Raw genomic sequence first — 19,958 nt, 5'->3', positions numbered from 1 at the left:
CAGTCGGCCCCACATGTTAGACAAAAATTACAAAGGTTTGAGAGGTTTAAGAAAATGCCCCTCAGCCAGTTAATAGAGATAGCACAAAAAGGTCTTTGAGAACTAAAAAATTTACAAAAAGATAGCCAAGGTGTTAAAATTGCTCTATGAGAAAAAACTTTTAAAAAACAGACGAGACTTTCTGGGGGCAGTTGGATACTGTAGGCTAAATTTTACTGAAAAGCTTGCCTCTATATGACTCCCATAAGGGAGAAACTCAAAATTCGCTGAACTGTACTGATGAATGTAAACAGGCCTTCCAGCAGCTCAAGCGGGCCTTGACAGAGGCCCCAGCCCTGGGACTCCCTGACGTTACCAAGCCTTTCATCTTGTTCATAGATAAACTCAGGGACATTGCCAAAAGAGTCCTAACTCAGGACATTGGCCCTTGAAAGAGGCCTATAGCCTACCTCTCCAAAAGACTTGATCCAGTAACAGGAGTATGGCCCCCTGCCTAAGAATACTAGCTACTGTGACAATGTTACTTAAGGAGACAAAGAAACTCGCTTTGGGCAAGTGATTTCTGTGGTAACCTCTCACAGTTTAGAGACTCTTATCAAAACCCCTCCTAAAAAAAAGGCTCTCAAATGCCAGAATTCTACTGTCAAGCCCTGCTTCTAGACCCAGAGTTAATGATATTCAAGACTTCTTCAGCTTTAAACCCAGCCACCCTTATGCCTGATGATGATCCGGAGGAACAAAGGACACCTCTCTCCATGAGTGCGCTGACATCCTCGAACTGCAGCAGAACCTACAGGCTGATCTTACTGACCAGCTTTTGGGAAATGCCGACAACTGTGCGATGAAAGCAGCTTCATCCAAAACGGCAAACGAGTGGCCGGGGCAACAGTGACCGCCAAAAAGGAGGTACTCTGGGTTAAGCGGGTAGAGTCTGACACTTCTGCCCAAAAGGCGGAGCTTGTTGCTTTGACTGAGAGGCTAAAACTAGCCACGGAAAAGAGGGTAAACATTTTTTTTTACTGAAGACATCCCTTTGCTACTGTACATATACGGGGAAGCCATCTAAAAATGCTCCACAGATTCTAAATTTGCTGGCAGCTGTCTAGCTGCCTCAATGGGTTGCTATTCCTTACAAGGCTCACCCAACCAGAGATGAAAAATAGCAACCACATCAGAGGGGTCAACCAAGAAAGTAACTGCTCTGATACTAGTCCTATGACCTTGTCAGAACTAGTCTACACAAAGAAAGACCTACAGTTGGCATCTCAACTTGGAATAAAGTCTCCCACCCCAAGGGGCTAATACCAGTTACCTGATAAACAAGTACTGTTACTGGAGGCACTAGGGTGGGAGCTGTTTCACCTTACAGAATTGTTCAGAACTCAGTATTTTATTCCAAAACTCTACAAACTGACCACCTCTTCGAGCTCCAGATGCCCACAGTGCTTGTTAGTCAACTCAGCCAAGAGCTCTGCGTTGGAGACCACCCGACATCAAGAAATTGTTCCAGGAGAACATTGGGAAATAGACTTCATAGACATGGTAAAACTTAATTTACAGGGACACCGCTATCTCTTGGTATTAATAAACACTTTTACTGGCTGGGTAGAGGCTTTCCCTACTAAATCTGAGTCAGCCTTAGTGGTAGTTAAAAGGCTATTACATGAGATCATACCTTGATTTGGCCTCCCACTATCAATGGGGTCCGATAATGGCCTGGCTTTCATAGCCCGAGTCACCCAAAAGTTAGCCCAGACATTAAAGATTAATTAAAACTCCACTGTGCCTATCAGCCACAAAGCTCAGGGCAAGTAGAACGTATGAACCAAAGTCTCAAGGACATTTTAGCTAAGCTGTCTTCAAAAACTGGCAATAATTGGATGAGCCTTCTTCCCTTTACACTGTTAAGAGCTAGATATACCCCATATGTTTCTAAAATTTCCCCCTTTAAAGCCATGTTTGGGAGGCCCCCGCCATTGGTTCCAAGATTGTCAGAAGACAAATTAGCTGAAATTACTAATCGAGATCTTAAGTCCCTACAGACACTCCAACCTGTGTTGGCCTGGATCCACCAGCTGTTTAGACAAAAACACTTGGACCTGCCTTCAGAGACCAAGGCCTCAAGGACTCCAGTCTTGGTTCGATGTCATCACCATGACTCACTCGAACCCCACTGGGAAAGACCTTTCACCGTGGTGCTCAGTACCCCCACTGCCATCAAGGTAGCAGGAAAAACTGCGCGGATTCACTACACTCATGTAAAGCCACTGGAAACAGCAGACAACGAGAGACATACTCAGTGGACTACACAACAGACTGGTAACCCTTAAAGTTAAAAATTGACTAAAGCATAGTTAGATTATGCTGGTCATAAACTGTTTTAGCTTGCTTGTTTTGATTTTAATAACATTGATGCCGACCTTGCATGGCGGCTTTGGTCCCCCTGTAAGCAAAAAAAAAAAAACAATTGTTAAAGATCTTTGTATGGGAGCCCCCTTTAAAAAATGTAAAACGGAATTCTCCCCTATCTCCTTCCCTTGATAAGACCATTAGTGACCTTAATCCTAATCCTAGCCATTGTCCCTTGCCTCATTAACTGGATTACCCAATTCATAAGGGGACAAGTCTCTCAGGTCAAATTAATGGTCATACGTCACCAATATGAACCCCTAGCTACAACAAACCTCTAAGATTAGAGGTCATCCACAAAAAAAAAAAAGGGGGGGGAATGAAGAGACGAAGAAAGCTCGTTCCATCTGCTGCTTCCCCTCCCCTTCTCCCTTCAAATCCAACTAGGTTAAGTTTTAACTTCCTAAAGGCCATAAAACAAAGGCCTGAGGTACTAGCTCCTGACATCCTGGGTCTTCCCTATCTGGTAGCCCCGTCACAAATTGTGTTAATTGCATCAGATTGTATTAGATTGTACATTCTTCACAGAAATAGCTTCGTTTATATCATAGTAATACCTGTAACTGTAAATGTGTGTCTTCCTTTTCCCCTGGGTAAAAGATTGATATGTTAATCAATGCTCTCATCTGTAAAGAATTGTAAAATCTTACCCAATTGATATGTTAACCATTGTTGCCCTCTACAAATAGAAAGGTTGTGGTGCTAAAGTAAGGTAATTATGTCAGGAAACTCAGAGATAAAGTCTGCTGACTATGCTAATCAAGATTGGGAAGTATGTCAGAACCAAGCCACACAGGAGCTAGGTGACCTAAAAATAAGCTGTGCAAAACAAGACAGTTAATCAACTCTGACCCACTGGTCGCCCCTCATGATCTGACCAATCACAAATGGACAAATCACCAACTGTTCTGCTCTAACTGCTATGATTGGCTTCTGTAACAATGCTTGCTTGCTTTGCGGTTTTCATCCTTAAAAACACCAGCCTTGCCCCAACTCAGGGTTCTCCGTTTCCACCTGTTTGGAGGACCCCGTGTACATGGAATAATAAAAACCCCATTGTTTTTACATGAGAGCGAGGCCCTTGGAGTCTTCCTCGCGACACCGGTCTAACACTCAAACTTGCTAGCTAGATGTGAAGGCTGAAATAAGGTGATACCCTTACTTTTTTAAAGTCAGTAATAGAAAGTAAAGGAGCTACCAACAGTAAAACAGCAAACCATCTTCCTCTCACATGTAATAACTAGGTACAAGGGTTTAACAAGTTGCTGGGCTAGGTATCAGTTTAACTCTTTAAAAGTCAAAGTCAAATGTTTTTCTACCTTCTTGTAACATGACTTTCTATGGACAGAAACCCAGTTTGTGGGATGGAACAGGTCCTAGAAGGCTTTGATTTAATATTAATAGCTTATCAGTCTTTTTTTTTTCTCTACTGAGTTTCAACATAGCATTAGAATGACATAAAAGATGGTAAGCCAATTTACTTGGCTCTGGGAACTAATTAAAAACATGAAAACTCGACTGCTTTTCCCAACAGAATCCCTTGCTCCTCTGCCCTGAAGTCCTAACGGCCTCACAGGGCCATAGTCCATACAGTGGGTCTTAGGAATTCCTCCTACGGAATACACAGTACCATGTGTAATCATCTCCTTAGAAGTCAGTGGTTTGCAGAAGGAGACTTTGAGGAGGTTGAGAAGTTCTCCATGCAGCAAAAATAAAAAGGAAACAGAAGGAAAGAACAGAGAAGAAACTTGGTGATACATTTCACAGCCATGGGTCTCAACTTACTTTATTAAGTGATGGGTATGTAAGTAACCTGAGAATATTTCACTTGTTTAACCACTCACCAATCCAATTAAATACAGGATGACTAAAACTTGCATTTTTTATTAATTTTATAAGACAACAGGAAATAAGGGCTGGGGATTTAGCTCAGTGGCTCAGGTGCTTGCCTGGTAAGCGGCAAGGTCATGAGTTTGAACTCCGGTAGCAAATTTTAAAAAAAGATAATAGGAAATTTAAAAATGAAAATTTTATCAAATTAATACAAAAATCAACTGGTTGAAATGACACCTACCTGAGCAAATCTGGATAGTAAACAAAGCTCAAAGCTGCCCAAGTGATGCTACAGGTAAACTGTTAAGTGGTTAAGACAAAGAATTTAAGACAAGGGACTTAAAAGGTCTTCAGGAATCCTCTTCAAAAATCATTATCAGAGGCAGGGGATTCAGCCCAGTGGCATAAGTGTCTGTCTGACAAGCGCTACATCGTGAGTTTGATCCCACGTACCCCCCCAAAAAAAAATCATTATCAGAGTTTAAATACAGAGACAATGGTGGGGAAAAATGACTGTAACATTGCACAATGGAGGGTCACATAAATATTTATTAAAAAAATAAAAGGACCAAAGGGCAAACACCAATTCAGTTTGAAAGAATGCATAGATTGGAAAGGTATTTTAACTGTACTAGCTTTGTTTTCAACTAACTAGTAAAATTAAAAATGCTATCTTTTTATGGTTTCACATGTAAAGTTTTTCTAAAATTATGATGTCTTGTAACCATGTTAGAATTTTAATAGTAGCAATTCTTTTAAATATAAAATAATGGTCCTTCTCTCAAACAGTGACACTTTTAAAAAATTTTTTTATTTAAAGAAAAAAAGCAAAACAGAAAAAAGAGTAGAAGTAATATAGAATTTCAAAAGAATAAACAGTAAGGAATCACTAGTTGATAGGTTACATATTGTCATCTTAGAAACAGTTATTCAAGTTACAAAATTAGAGTATACAAAGTGGACATTCAAACAGTAAAACTGCAAACAGTTCTGTTCAATAATGCAAAAAATTTAATAATATGGTTATCTGTCTTACACACTTAAACATACATGAAGTTATATCCTTTAGAGCACTTTCTTTTCCTCTCTTTTTTACAATAACAATTACACATTTTGGGTTTTATTACTCCTACAGTTCTTATTACTTTTTTTGAAGAGAATAAAATCAAATGTGACCAAACAAAATAGAGTCAGTCAAAACAAAAGGATGGACATAGTACGTGACCTAAAAACAAAATACAAGATGATCAACAATGGTTACTATAATGCCTCTTGCTATCTTCAAAAGAATTGCTCATATCATCAGGTATAATAAAATTGAACAAACCAATAAAAATGAAACATTGGAGACATTACAGGACTTCAAAAGAAGATAATAGTCAAACCAGAATGGGTATCACAGTGAATCTTACTGTCTTCTAAGTAGTTGCCTATACCCTCAGACTTGATACTATCAAACAAAACAAAATAGAGTAGTATCAGTCAAAACAAGACAGTTAAAGCAATACAGGGCTTCAAATCAAGTTAATAGGAAATAAAAAATGGTTACCATAATATATCCTGCTATTTCTGGAATAGCTGTCCATGCCATCAAATCTTGTACAAGAAGACAAACTGAAACAAAATGAAACCAAACTAAACAGAATGATGAAAAACAATAGGGGTTTCAAATCATGATAAAAGATTAACAATGACCACTGCCTTCCCTTCTTAGACAATTCCTCCCCTTTGACTTTCACAGGGTGCATTGTACACTTTGCATCCCATTAACTCCTTTAGTTTTTAGATTAGGGAGGCAGCCAGCTATTCACCTAAGTGATTCTGAACCTTTTTACCCCTGAGCTTGTATCCATTTACCTCCAAGAGCTTCAAGGTTTATTTTCTTTATAGCTGAGTCGTTTTTCATTGTATAAAAGTGTTACTGCTTTCTAACCAATTTGCAGCTGATGGGCAAGCTGTCCTCACTTTTATCTGGTTCCTTGTCATACAGAGCACTGTTTTCTCATCTTTGACTTTCAGTCTATAAGCCCTCTTTGAGGGTTAACTGTATTTTTTGTATAGAATACTGATGACCCTAGCTCCTGATCCACTCTGCCTGTGTTTCTTTTTATTGGTGAATTGAGGCCATCCATATTAGTGGTTATAGTCATCCTTCTCTGCCTTATCTCTGTCATGTTATTTTTCTACCATTGGTTGTCCATTTTTCCCCTTTATTACACTGTCTGCCCCATTCAGTGAGTCCCCTCTGCCACTGTTCCTGAAACCATAGTCTTTTTTCTTTCTCTCTCTAAAATGTCCTTCAGTATCTTTGGTAGGGTTGGTTTGGTGGTCAAGAACTCCCCTGTTCTTTGTCATGGAAGTATCTTGTTTCTTCATTAATTTTGAGTCAGAGTTTTGTAGGACACATCAATCTGAGTTGAAGGTTATTTTCTTTCAGGACTTGGAATACTTCACTCCAAGCTCTTCTTGATTTGATGGTTTATGTTGAGAAGTCTGCCATGATTCTGATGGGTTTTCCTTTATAGGTGATCTGTTTCTTTTCTCTGACAGCTTTTAATATTCTGTTCTTGTGTTGAATTTCTGGGATCTTGATTATTATATGTCTGGGCATAGGTCTATTTTGGTTATAGCTGGCTGGAGTTCTGTATGCCTCATATTATCTGAATATCATTCCTTTTCCTATGCTTGTAAAGTTCTCTTTAACTATTTCTGTAAATAGCCTTTGTATTTCATTTGTGTTTACCCGTTTCTTCACTCACGTTTTTTATTCTTAAGTTATAGATCCTCTTGTCATTTTCTAGCCTTTGTATTGTTACTTCCTGATTCCTTATTCCTTTTTAAAAGATCTTTCCTTTCACGACTGCAAGCTGCAAACCTGTCCTCAAGGTTTGATAGTCTATCTTTAGTTTTTTTCATGCGGTTTTTCCAGCTTTCAATGGAGTTTTTAATTTCCTTGTAATCTCTTTGAATGTTTCATGTGTTCTAATTTTTTTATATTCTTTATTGAAGGTTTCCCTTTTTCTATGCTCCTCTATTCTTTCATCTGTGTCTTCTTTAGAGGTACTTAGCAATTCTTTTATTATGTTGCTCGTATCTTCTTTTACCTGTAATAGTATTTCTGCTCTAAGTTCTTTTATAGCTTCATGGAGTTGTTTCTTTATTTCAGTTGCTGTTGCTTCAAAAACTGCAGGTGTGCAACTCCTGATCTTTTCTGTGTTTACATCTCCTGGACCAGTACTGCTTGGCTTGGAGGCCAGAGACTACCTTTTGCTTCTTCCTCTTGTCATGTTCCTGGTTTCTTCTGGACAAGTGGGTAGTGGGGTCCCTGACACTTCTTGTATTGGTTATAATTACTCTGAAGTGTGTTGGCTAGGGGTTTCTGCTATTTGCTGCTTTCCCCAGTCTGCTGGTGGCTACTGGAGTGTAAGCAGGGGTAGAGCAGGTTGGCCCCTCCCTTCTGAGCTGATTAATCACAGTGAGTCTTCATCAGGTTAATGTGTACCACTGGGTGGGTGGGGTTGATTAGGGATAGCTTTAGGGAAACCTCAGCAGTGGATACTGGACCTTGCAGAGGTGGGACTCAGTCCTAGCAATTTCCACCAGTCTGCTCCAAGCTAGGAGTGGCTGAATGAAGCCAGCTGCAGTTCTGTCTCTAGGCTTATCCTGCCCAGCTCCAAAATGGCACCCAGCCAATTGCCCACTCCTGTGGGAGGACTGAGTCCCCCACACTCACTGCCAGCCAGTGAAGTTCTCTGGTCTGCTGCTCCCCTCTGCCACTGCGTCTCCCCGCCAAGGCCTTTAGGCTTGCTAGCCACCAGTTTCACTGTACCCATGCATCTTCGGGTTCCAAGAGCACTTTTGTCATGGTTATTCTGGCTCCAGTGAAAGCACTACCAGCTACCACCTTCTTCTGTTTAAGGTCTTTTTTTTTTTTTCCTCTTCAGTTCTCACTTTAGTTTCTTCCTGGGTTGAAGGGACCCACTTCTTTCCTTCTTGTCTTCTCCAGAATGCATCTGGACTATTTCTCTTAGAGAGGTATTTACTCTGCTGCTTACTGTTCCACCATCTTTCCAGACTCTCCAAACAGTGACACTTTAGATGTATTTAAAATATTATATCTTCTATGTTAATATTGCACAATGAATTAAAAATTAGCATACTTGGGTTTTGACCAAAGCATGAATTCCAATTCATTTACTGTAATAAATTAACCAACTCAGAGAAATCTGAGTTTTGAAGAACGTAATAAAGCTTTGAGTGTTTTAAAGAATGCATTTTAAAGGAAGTAAGACTGGGACTGGGGCTTCCAGAACCAATGCTCCAAAGAGGAGACGATAGGGAGCTTCAGATGAGGGTACAGCAGAAGAACCACTACTAGTGAAAAAAAAATTTCCCCACTCCCATCAGTCAGCAATGTTCAAAGTTCACTTTTCTTCAAAAAGTGAAAAGCTGAGGCAACAACAGAGCCAACTAGAAGATAATATATTTTATATGGGAGATAATGAAAACTTAGATCAGAATGGTGGAAGTGAAAATAAAGAAACAGATAAGAGATTGGGGTTGACTTTCTGTTTTAGCAATGGTCAAGGCTAAACCAACAGACCCAGTTAATAGTTTTACTTCCAGTATCTTCAAACATATGAAGAGAAAAAAAAAATCACAGCCAGGTGTGTTAGCACTAGCTTGTAATTACTGTACTCTCAGAATAGGAGTAATGAAAACTCAGGCTGGGCAACTTAGAAAGATCCTGTCTTACATAAAATAAAAAAAATAGGCTGGGGATGACATATGGGGATGTCATCAGGCTCATCATCAGGGTTCAATCCTTACCCAGAAAGAGGGAAGGGGGAGAGAGGGAGAGCAGAGGTGAAGAGGAGAGGTGGGGAGAGAGGAAGAGAAAGGGAGAACAAGAAAGGTGAGAATGAGACTAAAACAATGAGGTCAAACTAGTGGGTGTCAAAAATATTCATAAAGCACTGCAACGAGAAAGTATATATAGCTGACAATAAGAATCCCCATGAATCTAGAAAGGAACTAGTTGTTTGTGTAAGTTTCAAGGCTAGGACTGAAAATTGCTGCCATAAACCTTTCCTTAGCATATTGCCCTAGCACAAAGGGAGTTTCAGTGAGGATGGAGGAGACCTCCACTTTCAATTCCACTAGGAATGGAAGCCATATGGAGGTTAGGGAAAATCCAGACTAAGTACACAGATCTATCAAGATTAACCATGACCTCTTTTGCCCATTCTGAGACACTGTTAAAGCACAAAGCTTGGTGTTAAATATGCTTGTAATCCTAGCTCTTGGGCAGGTAGGAGGATCACATGCTCAAGGTCAATGTGGGCAATTCAGCAAGATCCAGTCTCAAAAAAACAAAACCAAACGGACACCCCCCACACACACTGTGCCCCAAAAAGCAAAGCAAAGCAAAGCAAAGCATCCATTATACTGAGGGATGGGCCCTGGTAGTTGATAATGAATTCTAACACATATTCACCCAACCATCATTATTATTTCATGCCTACCATGTGCCAGATGCTATTACTTTAGCTTCTGAGTGAAAAACAGCAGTCTGGTAGAAGAATCAAGCAGTTAGTGGTCCAAGGAAGGACAAAATGAGTTATAAACTAAAATTTGATGTTGAAGATTAGTGTTGAGGGTAGGATTCAAGTAAAGGAATAAGAGCATATACAAAAACAAATATTAAATAATCCTTCATACATTTTTTTCTACAGACACTATGTCTCAAATATTATTACTATTGTTCTACAAGGTACCACAGTGGGCCAGTGGTATGCTCAGTTGTACACTGTTTACCTAGCGTGTTAGTCAAGGTCCCCAGCACTACAAAAGGAAAAAACCATTTAGCTGGTAGCACAGAAATCTACAACATTAATGGATGTTAAGGGCTTAAAATTAACACCAATGAATAAATTTTCAGAAATATCACCATTAAGTAGTACTGTTTATTTCTCCTAGAGAAATTTAGATACTCCTTATAAATATATAGATGATTTATGTCATAATAGAAATCTACAAAAAGCCAACTGCAACAGGGAGGTAGATGCTGTGAAGATGGGGAGGTGATATGGGGAAGAGAGAAGGGAAATAAAAATGATCAATGTGCCTATGTAAAAATTAACCCAGATGAATGTAATTATTATATATTGCAAACATATACCAATAATAAAAAATCTTTCACTTGTAAAATGTAAGTGGAAAACACTTAAAAAAAGAACTTGCCCAAAAATAGGCTCATTTTTGCCTTGTAGTGGCTTATGCCTACAATTTCAACATTCTGGAAGGCTGAGGTAGGAGCATCAAAAATTGCAGACAGGCAGAGTTAAATTAGTTCCACCCTAAGGAATTTATACTCTTGTTGGGTTACATTTCCCTGAGGTGGAGTACTGTACTTCAACAGTGGCTAATTACTCAGCGGGGTCAATTTTTTCCAGAAATCTAATTAAAATGGACAATTTGGTCAGCTTTTGATGGTATTATCCTTGTTCACTTCCTCTTTCTTTTTGACAGAGGCCTGTGCCAGTACTGAGAAATAAACGTTCATCATATGGTGTAAAAATTGTACACCATATGATGGAGAAAATAATGCCTCCCTCAGAAAAAGCACTTATGACTGTTCTGCAGTCTCTGGGTGTCCTTGGCTAGAAATCAACGGTCAGGGAAAGGCGTGAAGAAGAGAAAAACTCTGGGGAAGGAAAAACCCAGGACCTGTGCACTTGGGAAACGCTCGCTTCCCCTTGGGGACATGGGAAGCCTGGAGAACATTTACACCCACTCACCCACTGACCCCTTGGAGCGGGCTCAGGTGGCTAGGCCCTCTGCAAACAAGCGCCAGAGCTCGAGGTGGGGGCGTGCCCCCTAAGAAGAGGAGTCTTCGGGTCGGGGCTCCGGGGCATGGCAAGTCGCATAGAGTTCCGGGTCTTTAGCGCCGAGCCTCGGCCCCAGCGCGGCTCAGGCAGCCGACGGCACTGCGCATGCCCAGCCGCGCCGGCGCTCCTGGGCGGGGCCGAGCTTTCTCACCGCGGCGCCGAGGCTCCACCCTCACAGGGTCCGCGGGGCTGGGGCGGAGATGCTGCCCTGGCAGCTGCCGCCCTGAGTCTCAGCCCGTCGGAGGTGGCGGCGAGGCCGGCTGCGGGGAGTTGCAGCCGCTCCAGCAAGCGCGAGCAGACCGCTGCTGGCTGAGCGCTGCGGGTTCCACGAGGCCAGGCGGCGACCGTGAAGCCCCGCGCCCCTGCGGTCGGAGGTCCTCACTCCCATACCCGTACTGCGGAGTAGTCGGCCGCAGCGGTGGGGCAGCTGGCCCTGCGCTCGTCCTTCAAGGGGTTCGCCAGGGCGGAGCGCCCAGGAGTGAACTTGGGCTGAGGGAGGGGCTTAGCCCGCTTACTTGAAATGTGGCCGGCGTGGGAAGGAGGGAGAAATGCAGCTGGCCTCTGACAGATGGAGTGTCGGAGTGGACAAGTAAACTCAGGCTGGTGCATTTTATCCAAAGTTGATGCCAGATTGCCATAGTTCAGTTAAGAGGCCGCTCCTCTAGTGGCAGTGTTACAAGCAAGCTTAGATAGAAATGTTATAGTCAGTCAGATTGTCTAAGGAGCCAGTGCAGAAGATGAGATACCTTGCAACTGTGGGAGAGATAGACACTTCTGCTGTGGGCCAGACCTCAGGACAAAAATAAATTGAAATTACCCACATACTTCTAAGGATAAGCATCAGTAAGTGAGGTCTCTATCACCCTGAGGAAGGCAGGAGTCAGTAACCCAACCCCCTATAGGAAGAGTCCCAGTGCTCTTTAAGCATTCTTCCTTCCTAGGCGACTCACTTCCCAGTTTGTCCCCGATTTCAATTTTCCCTGAGCAACTTTATCATATTGGTTGACCATAGCTTTGTCCCACCTTGCAGTTTCCCATTTTTCCGTACCTTGGACCAGCCTCATCTCATGGTCTTGCTCTATAAAAATCCCTAGAGATGGCAGGGTCCTTGGCAACCCACCCGGGACTCTTGTTTCTCAGACAGGAGCGTTCTTTCTCTCAATAAATATAATCTGCTCTTTACCTCTGTTGTTCCTAAAATTCATTCTTCGATTTTAGAGAACATGAAGTCTTACTGGACATCTAGTAGGTTGGGAGTTTTGTTCCCCTGTATCACCAGATGCTTTTTTAAAATGACTTTTAAATTAAAATGACTTTTAAATTGAAACATGAAGGTACCAGGATGCTCTGTGACTGCACAATCTTACTTTTTTTTTTTAATGATACTGGAAATGGAGCCCACAACCTTCACTCTGTGCTAATTTAAAATTCTTTTATATTGAGATAAGATCTTGCTAAATCCTTAAATCGACCAGGTTGGGTTTAAACTTGGAATCCTCCACCTCAGTCTCCGAAAGTCCTGGAATCACAGGTGTGACAGCACAAGACTTAGCCTTCTGTAATAGATATAAGGGAAAGAAACTCACAACCTGCTAAACGTCCAGTAGGACTTCATGTTTTCTAAAACCGAAGAATGAATGCCAAAGATTCCGTCTTTTCTAGGGACTTTTATAGAGTAAAATCATGAAGTGAGGTGGGTTCAAGGTGGGAAAAACTAGGAACTCACAAGGCAGATGGGCATAAGGTGGGACAGAACTATGGTTAACCAGTAAGATTAATTGTTCGGGTAAAACTGATTAAATTGGGGGCAAGGAAGTGTGTCATATAGAAAGCCGGCATTCTTAGGGAGCAGCGACTCTTCTTATAGTGGGTTGGGATGGTGACTCCTGACTTCCTCAGGCTGATTGAGAACTATTTAGAATATCAATCCTTAGGATGTGGGTACATTTGTTTGATCTTTTGTCTTGACCCACAGCAGGAGGTGTCTGTCTCCCCACAGTTGCCAGGTATTTGGGCTTCTGCACTGCCTCTTTGAGGACCCAGCCCTGTCTCACTGCCTGTGTTTCTAACTCAGCTGCCTGTAACACTATTAATGTGCTAAGAATGAATGGCATCAGCTCTGGGCAGTTGTGCATGCCCTGTGTGGTGACTGCTAGCCACCTCTATTATAATAATGTATAGAATACATAGAATAATTGAGAGTCACTAGTCATTTCATTCTTAAAATTCCACCTGGAATACAAGGGGTTTTTTGTTTGTTTGTTTGGGTGGTTGGTTTTTGCCCCTCCTCATCCTCTTTCTTTTAAAAAAAGCTTCATGACCAGGAGCAAGAGCAGTTAGGGCGAACACACCAAGACTCAAAGCTTGTTGAAACAAAAGAAACTGATAGAAGAGTCATAATGTTACAGGCAGCTAAGTTAGATAAAATATTATAGGCAGGCCCCACCTGAAGGAGCCAGTGCAAAAGACCAGCTATCTTGCAACTGTGGGAGAGATAAATCTCAACAAAAGATAAAACAAATGCACTCACATCTTCAGAATAAATATCTGGGATTGATATTCTTAATACGTATCCATCACCTTGTGGAAGCCAGAAGGAGCCACTAGCCTAACCCCCTACGGAAGAGCCTGTGTTCTGCATTCATGCCCACTTGATATGTGACTCCATTTGAACCTTATTTAATCAGCTTTACCTTAGCAATTATAATTGTATTGGTTGACCATAAATCCGTCCCACTTCATGCCCACCTTGTGAGTTCTCATTTTTCCTCATCTTGGATCCACCTCACCTTATGGTCTTGTTCTATAAAAATCCTTAGAAAAGGCAGAGTCCTCAGGGATCCCTTCTGTCTTTCTCAGACAGAAGCTTTCTTGCTCTCGATAAATATATTCTACTCTTAACCTCCATTGTTCCTAAAATTCATTCTTCAATTTTGGAGAACATGAATTTGTACCAGAAATGCAGTAGGTCAGGAGTTTCATTCCCCTATATCAGTAGTTTCTCATCCACAATGTGCAAGACTTGCACTGACCTGACACACTACTAGGGCATGTTTGGTCGGCAGTCTGTCTCTCTACATTTAATACTCTCGTTCATGTCCTCTTAAGAATAGGAAGCAGAGAGAGAAATTTAAGGGCAGAAAATTCAGGGAAGATTGGTTTGATTGCTGGTTGGAAGTTCCACTAGACTTAACAGGATTTTATAAATAAAACTTTGTAGTATTGATGATTGAACCCAGGGCCTTTTCAATGAGCTATACTCCCAGCCCTTCTTTAAAATTTCAAGACAGGGGATCTCATTAAGTCGCCCAAACTGAATTCACATGTGTAATCTTCCTGTCTCAGCCTCCCAGAGTACTGGGATTACTGGCCCTGTACCTGGTTTATAAGTAAAATTCTAAATACTAGAAAATAGAGCACATACCAGTCCTTTTTAAGTTACTATCTTGGCTAAGTTAGAAAAGTTTCTACCAAAGATACTCAAAACTCATGGGCGTGATCAGTGTTTGTTTTAAACAATACATTAACTTTCATTCTGTTCCAACAAGATTGTTAGTTGATGTGAGTAAGAGCAGTGCAAGATGAACCCTTGCCGTGAGGAATTTTTCATGGATAACCCTGTCCCCAACTTTATCTGCTTTTCAGTGTCCCCAAAGACTTGTACTGTATCTGTCCTCTATCCACCCCCCTCAGACTCATGTGTTGCCTCTGCTTGGTCTTGCATTCTTATGTTCACGAAGGCCTCCTGCCTCATTCTACTGAGTAGCTAGGTCTACAGGCAGCACTAGCTTTTAAAAAATGTTTTATTCTAGATCCTTTCTGTCAGAAGAACTTATGCTGGGAAAGCATTGCTAGCTAGTGTGCTTTCCCATAAAGCCTCGAGGTGTATGATGACTTTCTGGTGAATGTTCAGTAGGCACCTCTTTACTTATGTGCCAAATGGGCTACGGAGTTTATCTGTTTTTGGGTAGCTCCTTTCAGAAATGTCTTGCTAAATAAAATTTTACTGAGTTTTGGAGTACTTGCCTGTTGGTTTCCAGGTTTTCCTTGTCTTGAACCAGAATTTGAAAGTTTATTTCAATAGTTTATTTGAAAAATTGAAAGTGGATGTTAAGGGAGAAACTGGCTCTGCACAGTGAACTTGAGCTCAACAAAAGAGAGGAAAAATTGAAATCCAAAATACACTGGTACCTTGGTTCATGAACTTAATCCTTTCCATGATTCTTGTTGCAAACTGAACCAGAAGAAACTGAGTCAAATTTCCCCAATAAGGTCAACACTGAAGCTAATTGAATTTGATTCAGTTCTCATCCAATTTGGTTTGTGACCAGAATTGGGGAAAAAATTAAATTTGTGAATCAACATACCACTATAAAAGTACATGCTGGAATACACAGGGCAGGCTACTGTGAGGAAAACCACTGTAACAAGCTCCTCATGGTGTCTGTGTCCTTGTGTTCTGACTATGCCTTAAGGGACCCCATGAGAAGTCCAAATGTGGGGCCTTGGAAATTGTCTGGGGCATGTCTCCTGGGATCTGTTCATATTTACTCCACCAACCAGCTTTGCCATGACCTACCTTCCTGTCTCACATCCTTGCATATCACTAATTTTTATCCACAGCTCTTCATCATCTGCCTAATGACTTAATTTCTTCCTCCTCAAGTTCCATTTTCTTCATATTATTACAGATTATGTAAGTATCCTTTTCACTTTCCTTTCTTCCTTTCTTTTTTCATTCTTTTTCTTTTTTGCTCTTTTTGTGGTGTGGGTGTTGCTGAGGGTAGGATTTAAGTTTGAGCCTATCTTAGGCCATTTAGCAATTTAACAAGAACTTGTCTCAAAAATTTAACAAGGCCTTGTCTCAAAACAAAAAGAAGTGTAAAGGCCCTGGATTCAGTCCCTAGAATTGTAAAGAAAAAAAACGAAGGAAGAAAAGAAGAAACGAAAAATTTAAGCCAACACTGGTAATTCTGTTTTGCACTTTAACCATCAGTTGGCTTATTGTATAGTCTTTATGTTTTGTTTCTAAATTATAAGAAATAAAGAGATTTTGTTTGCAAATTTTTTTTCTGAAAATTCATTGTGAGCATGGATAGCCCTTATAACATCATTATAATTTTATTGGCATTGACATTTAATGCTGTAGAGATGGCTTGATACAGTATATAAAATTTTTTAATCAGATGAGCACAATTTATAGGACATAATGAAGATTATCTTGAGATAAATTTGCAGAATTATCATTCTTAAGCTCTGTGAAATTGTATTTCAACATCAGTGTTCTTCATTATGGACATAATTATCTTAAATGTTATTTAAAACAATAATAATTAATACCTAAGTGTCAAAATCTACAGTTTGTTTTGTTCTGGGTGATTGAGTGTTTGTCAAGGGCACCACTCAGCACATGTGGAGGTTCTCAGATGGTTCTGTAGGGTAAAAATGGAAATGAAATTGGACTTCACTAACACTTCGTAATGGCAACCCTCTGGAACATCTTTCAGAATCCCAAGGGGTTGGCAAATTTGTTTCAAATGCTTTCTGGTTGAAAAGCAAAACCAAACCTAACCAGACCAAACACGGGAAGATATAATTCCCAAAGTCATACATCCCTAATTAGTTAGTTTAGCCTTTCAAATCCAGATTTTACATGGAATCTTTGCCTTTAACAGCTATGTGATACATCCTAAAATTCTCAGTACTATTTGTTAAATCAAAAACACACCCTCAGGAAAGGAATTAGGAAAACAATCTCATTCACAACAGCTTCAAAAAAGTTAAGTATTTACGATTTATCTAACAAAGGAAATGAAAGACCTCTCTAATGAAAACTACAGTGTTGTAGTCAGAGGTTATAAGGAAAACAATTATATAAAGGACACATAATTTATAGTATTATTTATACTGATCAACCAAAGAGTCAAATACAAAGAAGGTGCAGGAAATCTGTGCACAACACTAGACTTAGAAAATCCAGTTGAGGGCCTGGATCCCATGGCAATAACCTGCATGAGTTCAGCTGGAAGCCTGGAGCCCACCACAGTGACTTATTCAAGTCTATTTCATGGATCTGCACTGGGAAGGCCAAAAGGTCAGCAGTGGAAACTAAAAAGTCTGTGCTCGGCGTGAAGGATTTGTGCCAGCAGGCTGAGAATTCTTTACTGGAGCCAAGAAGTGATGCTCAAAATAAGAACCAGGGCTGCTCTAAAAAGTACCACAGCTATCCTCAGTGACAGTAAAGTCCTGAGCTCTCCAACAGTGAGACCACCTGAGTTCATATCATGAAGCCAGCATGACAAACTTCTTCTGGAAATAGCACACATCTCTTCTGGATCCAGGAAGTGATGCTCAAAAGTAAGGACCAAAACACCCCCAAAGTGAACCACAGCCATTCTCAGCACCAAGGTCCCAGGCCCCTCTAATGATGAGAACAGCCAAGTTTGTATCAGCGAAGAAGCTCCTAGAGAACCAACAGCTCCAAACAACAATTATGAGAACCCACAGTGCTAGTCTTCCTCTCCAGTTCTTTTTATGCTGGCAATACTTAGCCCTATGCTGATTCAGTTCAGCTGGTATTTAAAGTTACCAATCCACTACATACAGTATTCTGAAAAAAGAGATCAAAGAAGATGTCAGAGAATGGAAAGACATCCTCTATTACAGGACAGGCAGAACAAATATTCTCCAACTGACCATATTGTCAAAACTGATATACTAGTTTAGTGTAGTCCTAATCAAAATACCAATAACATTCTTCTCAGAACTAGGGAAAATATCTTAAAATTTATATGGAACAAGAAGAGACGTAGACTAAAACCCAATCCTGGACAATAAGAGCAAAGCAAGAGGCATTGCAATCTTGAATTACAGATCGTATTTCAAAGCTACAGTGATAAAAATAGCACAAAAACAAACATGTAGAACAATGGAATAGAACAGAGTATGTGAAAACAAGCCCAGACACATTTGGCCATTTGATCTTTGACAAAGGGACCAAAAACATGTCTAAAGAAAGCTAGAATCTTTCTTTCTGGGAACACTGGTTACCTGCATGCAGAAGAATAAATCTAGACCATATCTTTCATTCTGTATCAAAACCACAATGGATTAAAGCCTACACATTAAAACAGAAATAATCTGCTGAAAGACAAAATAGGCAAAACTGTTGGAGACATAGGCACAGACAAGGACTTTATGAACAGAATTTCAACTGCACAAGAAATAACAGCAAGAATCAACAAATGGGATTATATTTAAAAAACTGCACAGCAAAGAAAATAACCAACAGAGTAAAGTGATAACCTGCAGTATAAGAAAAAAAAATCCAGCTACTCCTCAGACAGTGGACTAATATTTGTAACATACAAAGAACTAAAAGGAAAAAAAAGAGAGAGAGACTTCCCCAATATAAAAGACCTAATTTTAAAACATAGGCAATTGAAATGAATAGATAGTTCTCAGAAGAATCATGAAAAAGTGCTCAGAATCTTTGTCCATTTGAGAAATGCAAATCAAAACAAAACATGCTGCTGAGACTGTAGGAAAACACGGCCCTTCTATATTGTTACTGGGAATGTAATCTAGTACCACTACTGTGAAAATCAGTATGGTGTTTCCTCCAAAAATTAGAAATTCCATTTTACCCAGCTATACAACTTCCATGTATCTTCCCAAAAGAGTTAAAGACATCAAATTATAGTAATTCGGACATATTCATGTTTATAGCAGTACAACTTAAAATAGCTAAAGCTTAGCAATAGCTTATAAGGTATGTCTGCCAACAGATGAATGGATGTGGAAAATGTGGTGTGTATACACAGTGAAGTAGTGCCACTCAGCCATAAAAAGCACAAACTAGAGTCATTCGTAGGAAAATGGATGCATCTTGAGACCATAATGCTTACTGAAATAATTCAGAAACAGATTAAATATCAGAATGTGTCTTTTAGGAGGAATCCAAAGTATAAATAATGAGCAAGATAAAAGATAGATGACAGGAAACAGGGAGATAGGTCTTTTGCAAATGGAAAAGACACAGGAATGGAAAGAGAGGGGAGGGGGGAAGAGAAGTATAAAGGACTAAGATGTGATTGTGTATATGTACTGATTCACCATGTGAATGTATTCATTAAATATTACAAACCTGTACTGAATATTTTAAAAGTAAATTTTTCAAGCACACAAAAACCAACAAATTGCAAAAATGAACACTTTTTCTACGAAGTGTGCTTAAAAAGGACATTGTAATTTGGACTGAAAAGAGAGGCTTAGTTCCTGCAAAATAATAGAAAAAGTGTTTTTCAAAGGGGTTGAAAAACAACCAGGTAACCACAAATTTAGGAAAAGTAATGGTGACCATGTAACTAAGCTACTAATGAATTTAGGCTTTTTAGATTATTTACGTATTTATTTATTAGCATTGGGGATTGAACCCTGGCCTTCATGCTGAGCTGCATCCCCAGTCTTCTTTTATCTTTTATCTTCAGGCAGGATCTTGCTGAACTGTCCGGACTGGGCTTCAACTTGTGATACTCCTGCCTCAGCCTCCCAAAATGGTGGGAGAATAGGCATGTGCCACTGCATCTGGCTAGTTACATATATATATATATATATATATATATATATATATATATATATTAACAATTTGAAGTGTCATGATGGAAGGTAATTCTGTCCTTTCCACAGAATCCTTAGGGCCTGATGGTATTATTGTTTAGAGTCAGTGTGGCCTTTTTTTGTGTTCTTAGGATTTTATTGGTCTTATTTTCATGTCATGTACATAACTTGGCCAAATTAATATTTTATTGTAGTCCTATTTTGTAT

At 40.1% G+C, this 19,958-nt stretch overlaps 1 long non-coding RNA gene across 1 annotated transcript; it reads right to left on the bottom strand.

Annotated features, from left to right (window-relative positions):
• Positions 1 to 4,213: 4,213 nt before the first annotated feature.
• Positions 4,214 to 11,638, bottom strand: LOC134475526 (uncharacterized). Its single transcript, XR_010046704.1, has 3 exons — positions 11,043 to 11,638; positions 5,792 to 5,856; positions 4,214 to 5,692 (listed from the first exon to the last, which is right to left on the bottom strand). It is a non-coding gene; the product is annotated as an uncharacterized LOC134475526 (long non-coding RNA).
• Between the last annotated feature and the right edge of the window lie 8,320 nt (positions 11,639 to 19,958).

The sequence above is a fragment of the Cavia porcellus genome, unplaced genomic scaffold (genome assembly GCF_034190915.1).
Source record: "Cavia porcellus strain 051 isolate PalLab524CR breed Dunkin Hartley unplaced genomic scaffold, mCavPor4.1 scaffold_1, whole genome shotgun sequence".
In the NCBI taxonomy this organism is placed as follows: domain Eukaryota; kingdom Metazoa; phylum Chordata; class Mammalia; order Rodentia; family Caviidae; genus Cavia; species Cavia porcellus.
The sequence above is the reverse complement of the archived record's forward strand: the minus strand, read 5'-3'. Positions and strand labels throughout refer to the sequence as shown.